The sequence below is a fragment of the Eptatretus burgeri genome, chromosome 4, assembly GCF_056783735.1.
Source record: "Eptatretus burgeri isolate ZD-2024b chromosome 4, Ebu_testis_v1, whole genome shotgun sequence".
In the NCBI taxonomy this organism is placed as follows: Eukaryota; Metazoa; Chordata; class Myxini; order Myxiniformes; family Myxinidae; genus Eptatretus; species Eptatretus burgeri.
In genome coordinates this window covers 88,281,629-88,300,286 of record NC_140964.1, presented here as the reverse complement: position 1 = coordinate 88,300,286, position 18,658 = coordinate 88,281,629, and the positions used below count along the sequence as shown (strand labels likewise).

The 18,658-nt window shown below is 43.7% G+C and overlaps 1 long non-coding RNA gene across 1 annotated transcript in view; it reads right to left on the bottom strand.

Moving 5' to 3' along the window:
* The window catches only part of LOC147028626 (uncharacterized), a 39,179-nt gene extending 21,628 nt beyond the window's left edge, over nt 1–17,551 (bottom strand). The window contains exon 1 of the long non-coding RNA XR_015057634.1: nt 14,890–17,551. This is a non-coding gene — a long non-coding RNA (uncharacterized LOC147028626). The remainder of the gene's footprint in view (nt 1–14,889) is intronic.
* Between the last annotated feature and the right edge of the window lie 1,107 nt (nt 17,552–18,658).

Below are 18,658 nucleotides of genomic sequence, written 5' to 3'. Positions count from 1 at the left end.
GTAAGTGTTGCCGTGTGCTCGCGTAGTCGGTAGTAGATCTGCATTGTTGTGTTTCTTTTGTCGCATTTGCTGTAGGTGCATAATTGTTGTAATTGTATATGTGTGCTCTCCGTGTGCCGCGGAATAAATGTGCCTCATGTTGAACTGTTTTCCCGTTTCGCTTTGTCTTTTCTTTAATTGAATCTCCATCTTGCTTCACGTAAAGGGTTGGTAGTGGGCTTAATACGCCCGATAATTAATCGGAACCATCGAGGTCGACGATAACACCGCTCGGTTCTCCCAATAGTACGGAACGGGTCGCTTAAGTGGCCCGTGTCCGGAGTCGACCTGCGGCGAGGTGCGATCGCCCGGTCTACCCTCCGTGTGGGTACTTAGGTAGGTCGAATTTGGCGAACAACCCTATCCCACGTGGGGGGCCGATTGGCACGATCGTGGTGAGGCCGAAAGGCCCACCCGTGACTAGTTCCCGGCGTTAGTCCGAGAGGGTCACGACAGAATTGTCCGTCCGGTGGGCGACGTGCCGCGATTCGAGTTACGTGGCCGCTCGCACGGCGGCGGGCGTGGATTTGCAACAATATTATTGGCACCTTTTTGAAGTTGTCAGAAATAATTCGATTTCAAGCAGGTGATTCTCCTTTACTTTGGAATTGAACTCACCTGTGATGAGTTGCAGGTGCATGCTACATAAAAATCACTCATTCAACCAGTTTGAAGAGAGAAAAGGAGTCATTCTGCTGTTTTGTGTCAATGTGTACCACGATGAGCATGGAGAAAAGAAAGAAAACCAAAGAATTGTCTGAGGAGGTCAGACACAAGATTGTAGCTAAGCATGGACAATCTTAAGGCTACAAGTCCACCTCTAGAAACCTTGATGTTTCTGTGTCCACCATACACAATGTTGTCAGGAAGTTTAAGGCCCATGGCACTGCAGCCAACCTCCCTGGACGTGGCAGCAAGAGAAAACTTGATTGAAGATTGCAGCGAAGGATTGTTCGAATGATGGAGAAAGCACCTCAATCAATTGCTAAACAGATTCAAGCTGAGCTTCAGACACAAGGTACGACAGTTTCAACTCGCACCATCTGTCGCCAACTAAATTAATGGGGTTCTATGGAAGGAGACCCAGGAGGACCCCATGGCTGAGAAAGAGAGAGACAGCGACAGCGACAGCGACAGCGACAGCGACAGCGACAGCGACAGCGACAGCGACAGCGACAGCGACAGCGACAGAGACAGAGACAGAGACAGAGACAGAGACAGAGACAGAGACAGAGACAGAGACAGAGACAGAGACAGAGACAGAGACAGAGACAGAGACAGAGACAGAGACAGATACAGAGACAGAGACAGAGACAGAGACAGAGACAGAGACAGAGACAGAGACAGAGACAGAGACAGAGAGAGAGAGAGAGAGAGAGAGAGAGAGAGAGAGAGAGAGAGAGAGAGCCTGACTGGAGTTTGCCAAAACACACCTGAAGAAACCAAAATCCTTCTGGGAGAATATCCTGCAGACAGATGAGATCAAATTGGAGCTTTTTAGGGGAAAAAAAAACATCATCTCTAGGTTTTCAGAAAACAAAATGAAGCCTTCAAAGAAAAGAACACCATCCCTACAGTCAAACATGGAGGAGGTTCAGTGATGTTTTGGGGTTGCTGTGCTGCCTCGGGCACTGGGTGCCTTGAATGTGTGCGTGACATCATGAAATCGAGGACATTACCAAGAAATGTTGGTCTCTGTCGAAGGTCATGAGTCTTCAAGCAGGGCAATGACCCCAAACACACTTCAAAAAGCATCCAGGAATGGTTCAAGACAAAATGCTGGACTGTTCTGAAGTGGCCAGCAATGAGTCCAGATCTAAATCCCATTGAACACCTGTGGGGAGATCTGAAAACAACAGTTGGGAGAAGGCACCCTTCAAATCTGGGAGGACTGGAGCAGTTTGCACAGGAAGAGTGGGCTGAACTACCAGTAGAGAGGTGTAGGAAGCTCATACATGACCATAGGAAGCACTTGACAAGTTATTTTGTCCAAAGGTTGTGCTACCAAATATTAAGTTGAGGGTGTCAATTATTTTGTCAATGCCATTTCTTTTTATTTTCTGATTTAAAAGGATCTATTAAGTTCCGAATCAAAAACAAAGGTTCTGGAATGTTCACAGTGAAATAAAGAATTGTGGAGACCAAATACTTTCGTCATTTTCAACTTATTTTCCGAGGAAATTGTGAGTTATTTGAAAAAAGTCCAAGGGTGCCAATATTTTTGGCCAAGACTGTATAGTCCTCTAACTGCAAATAAATTATATTTTGAATCAAAGACTGTCTTTGTCTTGCTTTCTTCTTTTTTGAGTTTATCACCAATACTCCACATTGTGGTGCCGGTCAAACCAGCAGTTGTTACTGCCCAGCTTTTTGATATGTCAGAATTACCCATTTTCACGATCACATCATAGAAAAGTCTTGATTCCCCAACGGATAGGCTTGTCCTTTATGTACTGTTTGAACGACAGTTTATTCTTCGAGGGGATCATTCCCTCATCAAGTGAAAGTTCACAATCTAGAACAAAGTAATGCTTGAATTTCTCAATCAAACAACTGAACACTGGGAGGGTCTTTTATATTTTATCAACCTTGTCCCCCCCTGGGGATCATCCTCATTTACACAATGTAGGAGAGACCAGATTGAAAGGAACTGGCCTTGTCATTACCTTTGGAAAACCAGGTGTGTAAGTAAGCATAGCGTCCTTGGACTGCCAGTACTACTCGTACCTATCTTTATTTGTCAACATCTCCATGGTGACTCAGAGCCCCAAAAATACCTTCAACTCTGCCAAAGTAAAAGGGGATTGTTGGAAAGATTTTGCTGCATAATTGTTTGGTTTGGCAACATTCACACATTGAACTTGGTGATTCGTCTCTGTGAGAAGTAAATCCCAAAGAACATCATCCCAGAACAAGCCAAAATAGTCAAGTGGAGTACCTTACATATTTATTGTATTTAGTAATGTTTTAGGCCTTGGCTGCTCGTTAGGCGGAAACTGGCGTTCATTCAACCCTGCAGTGGCTCTTGTCCATCTTGGGTGGGAGTCAGGCTTGGTCTATCCCCTCCGCGTACTTTGCCACGATCACGCTGGTTTACCAGCCACTAGGGTTCAAATGGTTAACAGATTAAACTGTACTTTTTTTAAAATGACATGTCCTTCTAAAATTCGACTTCAGGCCTGAATTTACATCGAATACTAACTCTTAGATCTTTAGCTCAAAGTAACTGTCTGAGGATTTTGCGTGTGCACTTGGCATGCGTACAACATTGTGCAAACAACCAACATGCACCCTCCAAAACCTCTGGACTCAAGCTTCGACGTTGTTACAAGTGTTGTTGGGGGTTATGCTATAAAGTCATCAGGTTATGTTGTTTTCTGTTTTAAGGCAGAAAATTCTGCTGCTCACCCTATCATCTTCCCGAGGTCATCTTCCATCTGCTTTAAAGTCAGCCGACATCATCATATCACACTAAGATAAGGCAATATCTGTATATCTGTTCCTTATGGAATTGAAAATGGATTGGAAAACCTCCACCAAATTTTGCTTCCATGCTTGGGGTACCCAGGGTCAGGTCATGGGCACCTGATAAATCCCCCTCCCCCCCCTCATAACCCACTGCCACCCTCCCCTACAAGTGTGGGAAGAAAACTTGCCACATTCGCCTGTACATGTAGAATAGTGCAACTGGTATAAATAATGACCCTTGCCGGAAGGAGGAGGTATTAAGTGTAAGGAGATGGTGCTAATTCTGAAAAGAAATCCTCTTGCTCACAGAGGGAGCAGGTATTGATCAGTTACATAAACAAGGTGCAAAAACAGATCACCTTAACTACAGACCTCTCAGATTACTTCCAAACATCAGAAAAGTCATGAAATCCATCATCACAGTTGATATAAAATATTTCCTTTTCTCCAACAACCTCATCTCAGATCAACAATTTGGATTCAGACCAGGTGACTCCACCTTGGACATGCTGCTTCCACTCTCCCCTCAATGTCAGTCAGATATGAGATTTGTGCAGTCTCTCAAGACATAGCTCGAGCTTTCGATATAGTCTGGCTGGGTTTCCTGGGTCCGATACAGTCTGTCATGCACACATTCAAGGAGATGGTGCTGATCCTTGCTCCCAAACTCTCTGCCTATGACATCCAAGGCAAACTCCACACATGGCTCACTGACATCCTCTACTCTCGTTGCCATCAAATGGTCCTCGACGGGATCCTATCATCTCTTCTTCCTGTCAAGGCTGGGCCATTGTTCTGGGGCCCATCCTATTCTTCCCCATATCCCTTATTCTCCAAGTCTCCCTCTATTCCATCTCTTATCCCTGCTGTTGGTGTGTTTTCCCCCTCTCTTTATATTGTTCATTTTGTTATGTTACATCCTCATCCATTCTATGTTCTAGCTCCAAGGGGAAAAAAAAAAGAATAAAAAAAAGACAAAACCAGACACATCATATATGTGTAGAATTGAGACATGATCAAGACTTTTCAAGGTGAGGAAAGATGCAGTGGATGTGCCAAGCATGCAGTGGAGGTGAGACTAACCTATGTTTGTTTGTTTTTCGCTGCATATTAGTATCATACTCACGCAGTCAGCGGCAGTTTACCGAGTGGAATGACTGCGTGCAGAGTTAATTTCTAGTGGGCAAGACACTCAAGTACACGCGAGTCCTCCATTTAACCTATCAGGCTGTTTAAGGGACGAAAAGTCATCGGTAATTTACATGTAAATAGGAGGTCCTTTCTTGCAAGCAGTGAGCAAATGGTGAGTTTCTGGTCCAACCCGCCTTTGTTCGTCCAACTGCTTCAAAATCGTAATCCTCTTCAAAGATGGTGTCGTCTGAAACTTACACACAGGAGGCCTGTATGCTACAATTTTCATGAGACGTGACCGCATGAAACGCACATCATCTCGTCCTGAGGGCTCATGGCTCGGCTTGCTGTATCCACCAAATGCTTTAAAACAAGCCAAATCTTTGAACTTACTAACCTAAAGTATATGAGGTTTCATTAAGATACAATTGAATGTGTTGTGTTGACCAAAACCAGAGATGATTTATACATCAGGATATCAATGCACAAAATGTTATGTTGTAAGTGCAGTTGGGTCTAATCACTAGCACCCCTCAATCAGCGTGAGTCGGGGTTTTGCAATCACTCATGTGTCTGTGTGCATGTGCATCTTTCAAGGCCATAACTTGTTTTTATTTTTGTACCATTTGAGCTTTTGTCATGAAATTTTCAACAGACACTTGTTATGAGAATATGGAGAAAATTATTTAATCATTGGATCAAAATATAAAAGGGCAAAGTCAAAGTAAGTAGAAATAGGCCTTATTTAAGGTTACCATATTTTAAATTAAAAAAATAATAAGAATAAAAAGAGAACACTCTGGAGAGGGACACTCCGAAAAAAGAGAACTCTTGAAAAGTTTATTTTATGTATTGAGCAATCGCAAGAGCAGTCTCAATAGGTGTGTTCCGGACCTCGATTGATTTCGACTACAAAACGCCGTTCTTCCGGTAGAAATACTGAATCACGACTGGAAATATTGTGATTGTTCGAGTCCACATGAGATTGTAAATCAATAACACCTTTATTTTCCACAGAGACGTACGTACCAGCTCGACATACCAAGAACTCGGCTCCCATTCTTCTCAACCTCTTTGAAAACATGGGAATTTTGTCTTTAGTTCTGCAGTGAATTTTACACGTTCGTTTTGGCATTGTGTCTGGGGCTAATTTTACACTTTCGTTTTGGCATTGTGTCTGGGGCTAATTTTACACTTTCGTTTTGGCATTGTGTCTGGGGCTAATTTTACACTTTCGTTTTGGCATTGTGTCTGGGGCTAATTTTACACTTTCGTTTTGGCATTGTGTCTGGGGCGAGAAAAACAAAATACCGTATTTTCACGACTATAAGGCGCATATAAACGTCTTAGATTTTTGTCAAAATGTGCGACGCGCCCTATAGTGCAGTGCGCCCTTTGTGTGTATAAAAGAACAGGTATGTGCGGTATGCAGAACATTGCTGTTTTAACAACCCCGAAAATGGCAAAGAGACACGCTTATGAAGCTCAGTTTAAACTGAAGGCGATCAGTTATGCGGAGGAACATGGGAATCGAGCCGCGGCGAGGAATTTCCAGATCAACGAGTCGATGGTTCGAAAGTGGAGGAAGCTGGAAAACGAGCTGCGACAGGTGAAGAAGACGCAGCTGAGTTTCCGTGGAAACAAGGCGAGGTGGCCAGAGTTGGAGGAAAGACTTGAGCAGTGGATCGTTGAGCAAAGAGCAAGTGGGAGGAGCGTTTCGACGGTCACGATCCGACTGAAGGCAGTATCGATAGCGGAGGAAATGAAAATCGAACATTTCCACGGAGGTCCGTCTTGGTGCTTTCGCTTCATGAAACGGTGCCATTTTTCCATCCGGACCAGGACTACGATAGCGCAGCAACGTCCGGCGGATTATCAAGAAATGATGGAAAACTTCCGCTCCTACTGCAGCAAGCACATCTGCGACAAACGGATCCAGCCGAGCCATCGGCGTGAACCGGCCGTTCAAAGTGAGGCTGCGAGCGGCGTGGGAGCGGTGGATGACCGAAGGAGAGCACAGCTTCACAAAGGGTGGAAGGCAGTGCCGGGCGAGTTACGCCACAGTTTGCCACTGGATTGTTGATGCCTGGGCTAACGTGTCTGCTGGCACTGTTGTCCGAGCTTTCGCTAAAGCCGGCATCATTTCGGAGGAGCCGCACGGTGCAGAAAGTGACTCTGACGGCGAGGAAGGTGGACCTGCTAGGTTGGGTTTAGCGCAGTTCGATTCCGAAACAGAGGATGAGGATTTCGATGGATTTGATTAAAGACTATTACCGGTATTTGATTGTTTTAGTATTTTTGTAACTAATACTTTAATAAAGCACAACCAAACTCAATTTTGCTCCCGATCTATTTTTAAATACGCACACTTGTGTGCTTGTGTGAGTGTGTTGTTGTACGGCGGACGTACGTAGTAGAGGATATTCATATAAAACCCGCGCCCTATCGTGAGGAGCGCCTTATGTGTGTGTCAAATACAGGAACGGCACACACAACTTAGACTGCGCCTTTTGGCACGGTGCGCCTTTTGGTCGTGAAAATACGGTATCAAATAAAGAGCTCTTGAAGAAAATCAAACAAGTGTGTGCAGGAACCATCATAGCTATATCTCCAGGTACGGGCTCAGAAAAGACACAGAATGGCGGACTGAGCACAGCACCATAGACTGACTCACTGCGAGGTTGGACAGAAAATGGACACGTGAGTGTCGATGTTTGAAGACATCCATTATGCCATGACAGAGTAGTACAGACTTGTACTAAACTGTCCTAGCCCAAACATTACATAACTGCATTTTATCACTGTAAAGGGGCTGTCACACCTTGACGATTTAGCCAGCGTATGCCGATTTCTGAAAAATTTGTCTAAAACGCTGGCACACGTCCAATACGTTATGGGTACATTATGTGTACGTTAGGTGCACGCTGAAAAACACTACCATAGGTCGTATTACGTGGGTTTAAAGCGTTGTACTTTTTGGTTGTCCAAAAAATTTTGCATGCTTGAAATTTTACGACGTACTCGGCGTTTGGCTCACACTATCCGCTACGCTGGCCATAAGTTGTAGGCACGTTATGCGATCGTTGGCACACGTTAATTGTATGTCACTCATAAGTCGAAACATGTAGAGGTAACATTCGCGTACCCGAAACTTATTTCTAACCTATGAGTAACGTTTTGAAAGCATGCCACACGAACGTTGTTCACACTTCGCAACACGTTTCTTGAAAGTTCCTCATACGTCAAAACACATCAAAGTAATGTTTGGGGTACCCGTAACTTATTTATAACCTTTGAATAACGTGCTTGGGAATTATTACGCTATGCATACGCAAGACTATCGTTGGGCATAGGTTGTGGACGACTAAAAGACGATAAACAATCGTTGGTATACCTTATCTATAAGTTATCGAAGCGTTCTGTGTTCATTACTTGTACATTATGCATTTGTCAAAGTCGTTTTTAATAGTTTACAAAGTAAAACAAAGAAATATTTCATCGTGGGAATCAGGAAAAAAAATTAGCCGAAAAGAACATCGAACAATGGTACAAAGTAGTCTCCTATTCGTGGACAATAAGAGGATCCATCATCACCCACACCCTCCCCATCACGCTCACATACGACTACTGACATAGACATACTACTACTACCAATGCTACTACTACAACTCCTACACAATTACTACTGTCACGCACACCAACTACTACTAATAGTATTACTACTACTGATACTACTGGCATTGACATCTACTTAACATGGAGTCTGGAACAATGATGGGTTCCTCTTGTGAAGCCCATTTGTATATAACAATTCCCCTTAACGCTGACAATACACCATTACACGGTAGATGCAAGTCAGAAACACGTTCAGTAAGTGCTGTGGTCGTCCGGAAGACGTCAATCTAATTCGTTTACATACGACAATGTGCGTTTTAGATACATTACAAATAGGTTCATAGCATGTTACTCAAAGGTTAGAAGCACGTTATACTTAGGTTCAAAGCATGCTACACATAGGTTAAACGCACGTTACTCATAGGTTCATGGCAAGTTACAAATAGGTTCAATGCACGTTACCCATAGGTTTCAAGCACGTTAAACATAGGTTCAGAGCACGCTACTCATAGGTTAAAAGGACGTTACCCGTTGGTTGAAAATTAGGTTGCGGGTATGTTAAATATTACCTTGACATGTTTCGACTTATGAGTAACCTACAAGTAACGTGTGTCCGTCGTGTGTAAACGATCGCGAAGCGTGCCAGGAACATATGACAACGCATGCGGAACGTGTTAGCCATACGCCGAGTACGTCGTAAAATTTTCAACATGCTTGAAATTTCATGATGTATTACACGTACCACGTAATATGACAGCGTACTTCATTGTTTTCCAGCCTACTCTTAACGTATACACAACTTACCTATACCGTATTTGACGTGCGCCTAGCGTTTTGGACACATTTTTAATAGGTCAGCATACGCTGGAAAAATGGTGTGACTGCGATGGTGTGACTGCAAGGTGTGACTGCGACGTTGACACTACAAATTCTCAGGCAGTTATGATTTAAATCGGCGTCCGGCAGGTTCTTAACAGGCTACGCCACGAGTTCGCCGGCGATACGTTTAGCGCGCTATGCGTAAGTTAAACTATCGTTGGGCATAGGTTGTGAACGCCGACAACAGGCTAAGCATTCGTTGGTAAAAGTTATCAATAACACAACGAAACGTTCTGTGCCCGTTACTAATATGTTATGCATACGACCAACACGTTATGAATATGCCAAAAACTTAAGAAAAACATCAAAATTTCATCGTACGCCAACGTTTTACATACATTTTTATACATTGCCATTGCTGGCTAAAACGTCAAGGTGTGACAGGGCCCTAAGAAAATGTACAAAAATGGTTTAACCATTTAAATAAGGTTTAAAAAAGTATCCAAAATCTTAAAATTTATCCCTTTGAAAATGCAAAATCCCGGATATTTTTAGATATTTAAAAAAACTTGCCGAACAGAAATTTAAGGAGTGAAAAAGGAGAACATGTCTAGGGAAAACCGGACATTTGATGATCATACCTTCTGAGCCCGTCACGAGGCGGTGCAGCACGAGACGGCCAGGTTTTGTAATCGCTTTGTGTTCCATTTAAGCTTTTGTCATCAAATTTTCAATAAACCTTTATAATGAGAATATGGAGAACACAACGGAATAAATTTTTACCTTTTTTAGCTGTTGTTTTCATCAAATTTAGTTGGAGTTAAAAGTAGATGCTTTGCATTTTGAGATGCTTTCCTGTTCAGTGTTGTGTTGTAACCCATAATGACTCGGAATAGTCTCTGAAAACAAGGGAAGGGAGTAAGAGTCAACCACAGTGAATGGACCAGCATCACTGGATGGGGCAGGCAGATTGTCCCAGTGCAAAAGTCATTAATGAGCCAGCTGGGTTTCCCAAAAATAATTCGACTTCTTGAAGATTAGACTCCAAATACATAATACTGCTTTCTTTTGGATTTGAATCCTTTGGAATGGAATCCTTTGGAAACTCAGGACCTTTGGAATGCCAGTCAAGTGTGCTTGCTCACCAACAAGCAATATTAAACATGACTTATTCACCTTTGATTGAACTGCTCGGGACATAACTATTTTAAAGCACAGGATTGGCTGATTAAATACTTTTGCATTCATATTGTTGCGGGCCAGGGGTCGGTGGCGAGAACGACTGCTAGGTGGGGGAAACTGTCGTCTCCACCAGACTCCTCGGAATTGTAGGCCATCGCTCGGATAACTCCGCGAGCCGGCGGGTCGATTATCCGACGTGGTCGCCAATATCTCAACCGCGTAGCAAAGGGTCTGTTTGTCTAAAGCCAATTTACCTAAGTAGCTATGCGATTTAAACTACCGGGGAAGCCACGCCCTCGGAACGCCTGGTCAAACCGGATTTACTCTATCGGCAGCGGTAGATTCACACTACCGACTACCGCTTTGCCACCTACCTTTCCGGCTCATTGCAGTCGAGCGGGGCCTGCCCAGGACGTCCCAGCTATGATAGACCGATTACCGGGGATGAAACCCCGCTTATACTCAGACCCGGACCATGCTGGACCAATGTAAGAAGGGACAGAAATGGACTGGGCACATTTCTAATAAATTTATTAACAGTAAAATAAAGACAAAGGCAAGACTTGACGCGAATATGCAAGCGGGGAAATATTTACAATAAGCAAAAACACTTACTCAGTTCGACTTAAAGACTGACCCACATGAAGACACACACACAAAAAGAAAAGAAACTCCAGAGTCGTTATTTGACCCTCGCAGCCATGAAGAGAGACAAGCTGGGGGTCAGAGTTCGGTGGGTACCTGGTCGTCGGAGGGAAAGCGTGCTCTGCAGTGCGGCACCTGCCAAAGGTCATCGGTTTGGTCCCAGTCGCACGTGTGTGACTCGTGGTTCGTGGCAGAGCTCGCGTGGCGAATAGTCGGGGTCCACAGAACTCCTCTCCCCGTAACAGCCACCGTGAAGAACGAACCAGACTGCTCACAGCCACCGTGAACAAGAACCAGACTGCTCACAGCCACCGTGAAAACTCCTCTCCACCGAACTCTCTGCTGAGGATGGCATCGTAACTTTTATGGACCTCCCTCAGCGGGGAGGGGCCTTTGGGAAACTGACGTCACTGTTTGCCCCGATTGGACGGGGCTTTCATAGGTCCCCCATTTCTGGGCGGGGTTTCAGCCATACAGGGACGCCCGCCCACTCCACATGTGCGGACTCGCCCAAAAAGGTACTTCACAAAGATTTTTCCTCGAAACAGCGAGTCGCCGGTTGGGCGGGTGAAGTGCTTGTTCAGGGGTGTTGTCGGTTTGTTTGTTGAAGGTTCTTAGATGGTTTGTTGGATGTAAAGATTTAATAACCTAACTAAAAGAAGTTGCAATGCATGTTTTTGATTCTCCCACTAGACAAAAGGAAAGGGATCTGACTACACACGTACTTAACGGGATAACTGACTTTTGGGACCTGTATGTTGAATGCAAATGGTTTCCAGATCTGTAACAATATTTAAAAATAATTCCATTCATGGCCAAGGATTATGGGAACCATCATAGCTTACCTATATTGGTCCGAAACAACCTCACCAACTCTCATATCAAACGAAGCATACCCAGCAAACCGATTCCATATCTAAATGCCTTGTTGTACAGAGGACTTTAAACATGTTATTCCACATACAAAGTTACAAAACCGATGATCATTAAAAACAAAGTTGATCAAAAAGATAAAATAAAATACTTAAACAGTATATAAATAAAATACTTAAACATATAACAGTATTCTTACACACACTCCAACCACCCCTAATTGAACCCTCAACCCCCACTTGCACATGAAACAGCTCAGATTGGAGACAAACAGCTCATACTGAAACAATAAAAAAAAAACCAAGCTCATATTGGTGCAACAAAATGGCAAAGATCTGGCCTGTTTTTGTTCCCGTCTGAACGTTTGCCTGAAGTAATATGAAGGGAACTGAGGATCAAATCCCATAAACCAAATGCGTTCATCCATTATCTAAAAGTCATTGTAATTCATGAAAATCTCCAGATCTTCAAAACAGCTGTTCACCACCATCTCATATCTTCCCCCATTCAAAATATTGATCTTTACTACCCCCGTTAATCCACCACAAACCAACCTCCTTCAAATTCCCTGTTTTCCTTCCTGAAAGTCCCTGTAGTGCCATCTTGTTTACCCTGTGTACCCTGCATGCCCCATCCCCTCTCCCTTCCACAGATATATTGTCTTTGTTCCCCACTCTTTTGTGCTACCCTCTCCTGCACTTCTCGTCTCCTGCCTGGTTGCATGTTTATGTGTAAAAGCTCTTACATGAGCCATGACATGGTATACAAAAAATAAAAATAAATGTACATTGATGTTTAAAATATAAAAAGTGAGATTTTTGTTTCACATCACCACCAGGTTGGGAAGTTATTGCTGCCATGAAAGCAGGTGTTAGGGAGTACCTCGGTATTCATCACAAGATGCCAGAATGCATGGAATGTTTATAGAGTGCCCACAAGAAACACTGGAAGGAAAAGCCTGGTGTTGGCTTTGCGGTTAGGGTGCCTGGCTTGGGATCTTAGGGTCCCGAGTTTGAGCCCCTGTCGACCGTTGAATTAACACTAAGTGGGGTTGACTAAGACTGTCATCCTTTTGAGGTCGGCGAAATGAGTACCAGTGCACTGGTAATTGGGGCATTGTATTGGCGGCACAGCCACGTCCTCAGCCAAATAATGCCACCCGCAGCCTTGTGTTGCATATGAAGGTGGAGACTGAAAGGAATAGTGCGAGGCTTCGGGAGTGTTCCATAGATGAGAGAAGAGAGGAATTAAGGTATACAGGTGATCATTTAACTTGTACTTCGGGAGCGTAACCAGGTATGGGGTATATGGAAGAATGTGGTGACCTGTGGGGGGTTAGTTGGGGAGGAGTGGCTGTGGGAGACAGAAATCTGGAGTGAGGCAGGAATTTTGGTGTTGGAAAAGAGAGTCCAGCTACCTGCTTTCACCAGGTGAGATGGAACCCCTGGGTCTTGACCTCCTGCTGACAGATGCCAATAACACTGTGACCCACATCACAAGATGTCTTTCATATTTTGATTATAAATATTATCGACATAATATTTTGGTTGTCCCTATTTGGGGGGGGGGAAGCTGGGGTTGGGAGTGATTAATGTAGTCATGACAACGAAACAGATATTGAGTAAACAAGACAGAACCTCAAGATGAATTAAAAGGGCACACGGTGGAGCGCGTACCTCCGCCAGGCTGAACAGTTTACGTTTTGTATCCCACTGATAGGCTGGATCTGGATCCAGACTTGAACCAAACAAAATATAATGAGCTTGTTCTTGTCACCACTCCAACTCATCCACCAAGGTTCATCCGAATCCGTCCATGACATTTTGAGATATCGTGTTACGTACGTATCGCTTTTGGCCCGATCACTCGATGGTGAAGAATCACTTAAAAAACACAATCGGATCCAGATCTTAAACAAAATCTCATAAATCTGTCCTGTCACACACCCAAACCGTCCACCAAATTTCATCCGAATCCGTCCACAACCTTTTAAGATATCCTCCCTCACAGACAAACAGACAGGGCTGAAAACATAACCTTCTGTGGTAATAATGGTGGAGGAAATAATGTTCTTTAAATCACAGAGAAAACTCAATTGCCCAGAATTTGTCACCTTTGTGCAAATCTTCCACAAAGTCACCAAACGTGAAAGGGTTCTGAAAGAACTGGGGCATCCGAGGAATACAACAACACAAGTAGTTGAAAATAGAGACACACATGCTTGTACACATCGTACGTCCACATCAATAAAGATGACATGGGGAGCGTCGTCGTGGTTTCTTAAAGTGAGTTTAAACCGATGAAATATTTTGACTGAAGTTGATTAGCTATTCATAGAATCCTGAACGCCAGGACATATCGAATGGGACAAGATGGCACGAAAAATTCTCGAGTACCCCCATCGGATAGAAAAATGGAGGCAAGTCATTTCCCTCAGATTACTGCAGAATTACTGTCCCTTCTTGTGCAGCTGTGCCCTTGCTGTGCTATTTGATCTGCGACGTTTCGCCCTTCTCGGAATTTCGAGCCATCCGTGCTGCCATTATGCCGACTACATCAGCCAGTCGTGCCGTGACCCATGCCGGTACTATGCCTGCCCATCTCCATCACCTTGAGAAGTACATCATTAAGGAGTACTGTGCTTGATGCTCAAGTGTGTCGCATGACGTGTCCTCACATCCATGTTGAATTAGGTAGTGGAAAGTGATGTGATGACATAGATAAAAGTGATTGTGTTAGAAGCTGAGATTCCCCCCCCCCCCTCTGGGGCATGAGAGCTGTCTTGTTTTGCCTCTTTGTCGGTTCTCTCTGATCATCAATCGTCATCACCTTTGACCACACCCATCGCCCAATCTTATCTCCTCTCGCTAACCCCCCAGTTGATTATTTTTATTCCCCCCTCTTCCATTCCTGACACTCAACTTATTTGCGATGTGTTTGTGCATTTGTCTGTCTGTTCCACCTTTACCTTGTCTGCAGTCTTTAAACCTGATTCCCTCTGTTAGATAGTTGCTCCACAAGGCTACATTTGTGTAAAAATAATTTAAACTCTCAATCTTTTGTGAACACAATGTGAATCCATGCTTTGCATAATGATCCACCCAATGGTGTACTCACCAACTCGCTCTTCTTGAAGCATTGATGCTGTAGAACATCTCAAAGACTTCATCCACAGCCACTTTCTTCTTTCTGAAATTATCTGCCAGTGCAGCGGATGATTGCAAAACCATGTGGCTGTCACATGGGAGCACAGAAACTATTGAGAATTTCACAGAAGTTGCATTTATAGCTTTATCAGATACTCAATCATTAGTTTCCCAGTTTTGAAATTGGAGTTATTTGTTTCACTTCAATATCACACAGAAAAAGGAAGTAGGCGTGCCTCACCTGTCAGTTGAGTTTCACCTACTAGTCGGAAAATAATAATAACCCCCCCCCCCCAAAAAAAGATTGACAAGAACCAAACAAGGCTCACTAAAAAAAAAATAAAAAAAAATAAACTTTGTAGCAATCTGCTGTTTTCCACGTGAAAACGATGGATAGGTCCTGGCACTGGAGTCCTCAAGGGAGCAGGAAGCGAGCAAGGGAGTTACAGCCGTGAAAACTTAACGATCCCGGGTTGAAAATTTAACGCTGCAGTCAACAGTCAGATGGATATATACTTAAGATGTTCCAGTTTTAAAGGAATGCACATGGATTCGCTGGCGGAGTAGGGCTCAAGTTGTAACAGGGACCAATTCTCATGCAGCGAATAGTTCTTCAAAAAATAAATCGTGATTTATTCGCTATCGACATTCAGTTGGTTTTCAAGTGGGATGCAGAAAAAAGGCCATCGATATAACTCGGACACAGCATTTGCGAGTTGTACTTTTGCGTGGAAGAAGTTACATAGTCTATGGGTGTTCCTCTCGTGATTTTTTTTTCTTCTTCATAAAATGGCACCTTTAAAAGCCAGTTGATCAAACAATTTCAAATTGTGCAAGTTATGACTTATGAAAAGCATTTCTTCCATATAATGACAATTTGGCTGTCATTGTGAGATAGAGAAACAACTACATTGGAGAGCTAGTCATGTGAATAATCAATTCGGTAAAGTGGGTTTGTTTGTTTTTCGAAGTATTCATGATTGGTTTTTAAACTGTGTTATAGAGCGTCATCGCATTCAAAAAGAAATTGGACAGAAAACAAAGAAAAACCTTAATGTCACAAAGAAAAACCTTAATGGTGTCACAAAGAAAAACCTTAATGATGTCACAAAGAAAAACCTCAATGATGTCACAAAGAAAAACCTTAATGATGTCACAAAGAAAAAACAAGACGTCTATCGTCTATCGCACGCACTGTGAACTCTCCTCTCGTGAAAGTACATGTGAGTGATTAATGCTCAAGGGTATATATTACGCAGTGGTTGTCGATCCTCAATATACTCTCAACACCCAGAATTCACGGCACGGGTCAAACGTATTTGCTTTGTCTTCGATGACTTTGCTGCACGACCTTTCACTGAACGTTTTATGAACAGCCAATAAGGTCATGCAATTTGTGGCTCCTCAACATGCAGCTGTCCGACCTGAATCGCTCCTAGCGGTGATGGGAACCCTGCAGGGTAATTACTTTCCTATAAATTGTTGTTAGGAAGATCTGGTAGGTTATGATGAAATTCATGAGAATTTACATTATTGTATAATAATCATTGTCCTTTTGCAATATTGTTCCCCCTGTTTGGTCATCCATTTATCCGCCAATTTGTTTGCCTTTCCATCAAAGGCCGAACTATAAAGTGAGGGAAACATGGAGGCATTTTCTTGAGAGACTGAAGGATGCAAGGTGACCATTGGCATTACCATAACCTGACAACAATTGTATGTCTGGTCATAGCTATTTCTGGCTGAGACTCCTCTCCTTGAAGGTTGCAAACAAAAAAAAAAAGTTGCTATAACTTCCACAATACAGACAGATACAAACATGGAGACATCCATCCATTGGGGCCATACCCTGTGGTGCAGAGAATTGATTAACAATGCTGCCAAAACAATCTCCTAGGCTATTGGGCACAATCCTGGACAGGTCACCACTCTGACACAGGAAACTTGAATGGCTCAATCATCCCAGAAAGCTGGTACTCATTTTGCTGACCTCAGAAGGACAACAGGCTGAGTGAACCCCACCTGGTATTAATTCAATGGCCAAGCAGGATTTGAACTCAGGACCCAAGGATCCCAAGGCAACCACCCTAATCAAATTAGCCAACACCAGGCACATGTAAGACAGATGTGGCGATATACACAGACAAAGCTTAACAAAACAAAAAATAAATCGACAAGGCGTTGCAGTTTATAAAAAAAAATCACTGGACAGCACAGACTAGCTTGGGGAATGGGTGGAAAACACACAGGAAGCTTGTGAAGACAGACTGAGTTGGTGATTAATAATTTTAAGTGCACAAAATATTTATTCTGATTAAACATCCTTTGGTTTTGGAGGCCCACATTAAGCCCATGCACTAATATGTACAAGGATATCACAACATGGTGTCTCCATCGCAGACCAGAATTCAAAATCAGGTCTCAACTGCAATCGAACTGAAGACTTTTTAAAAAGCTCATTGATTGATTTTCGAAATCAGGTGTCGACTGTAAGTGTACAAAACACACCTGCCCATCAAGAGCATCACAGGAGAGTGAGAATCCAGAATTGTAAACAGTTAGATTGGTATACAACTAAAGAATACTTCACAATGGGACAATACAACTAAACAAAGAAGAAATTACTTTGCTGTTTCAAACCCTACATGTGTTCCTCCACAACTACAGACATTCACAAGCAGCACATACATGAGAATCCCAATAAGACACACCCCCTCAGCCACCTGGTTTTATATATATATATATATATATATATATATATATATATATATATATATATATATATATATATATACATACACACACACACACACACACACACACACACACACACACACACACACACACACACACACACACACACACACACACACACACACACACACACACACACACACACACACAGATTGTTGTGGTTCTGGTAACAGCATATCTCCAACACCAATGGCAACCAACATACAGTGGCCCCAGTCAGTTATTTCATTAATGTACGTTCAGATAGTCCCTTCCTTCTTGTCTAGTGGGTCAAACGGGACAGTGCATTGTGTACATCTCATCGCTAGGTCTGATTAAATCTCTGAACTCATTCCTATTCTCTCTTTTTCTCCATTCCTGAGGTAAATCCAAGCAAGGGGTCCTCGCATGAGCCAGCAGGTGCTACGCTCGGACACCCATCAGTAAAAAAACGCAGCCGCGCGCCTGTACTGTGGAACATGGGTCCTCACGAAAGCCAGCAGGCATTATGCTCGGACACCCATTTGTAAAAACCATGGCTGCACCCTTCCCGTAAGAATGCGTCCTCGCAGAAGAAAAAGGAATAAAACACCAACCCCTCACACTGCACGGAGCGCGTGCCCCACAGCGATGGCCCCCACCCACTGTTCAGGCGATAGGAAGGATGACCACCCAACAGCGCGCTGCAAGAATGTCGCGCTGAGGAAGTAGACGGAGCAACACACCGAGTGCTAATAAATCACAGTATGCACACGACACCGCCTTTGATAAATTGCCACGTGCTTAATGGCGACGGACCCACTTGCAGTCCCGGGATAATTTATTATCGGACACGGAGCAGGGCATGAATGGCACAAATCATGTTTGGGTCTGTGCATGTGGTACCATCGCATCTTACCGTCGGTCTTCGCTGACCACCGCGGCTGCGGGTGCCTCCCGCGGTCGGCGAAAGTCCTCTCGCGTCTCCGCCCGGCGAGGCTGCAGCCAGGCAGAGGCGTGCTCTGCGG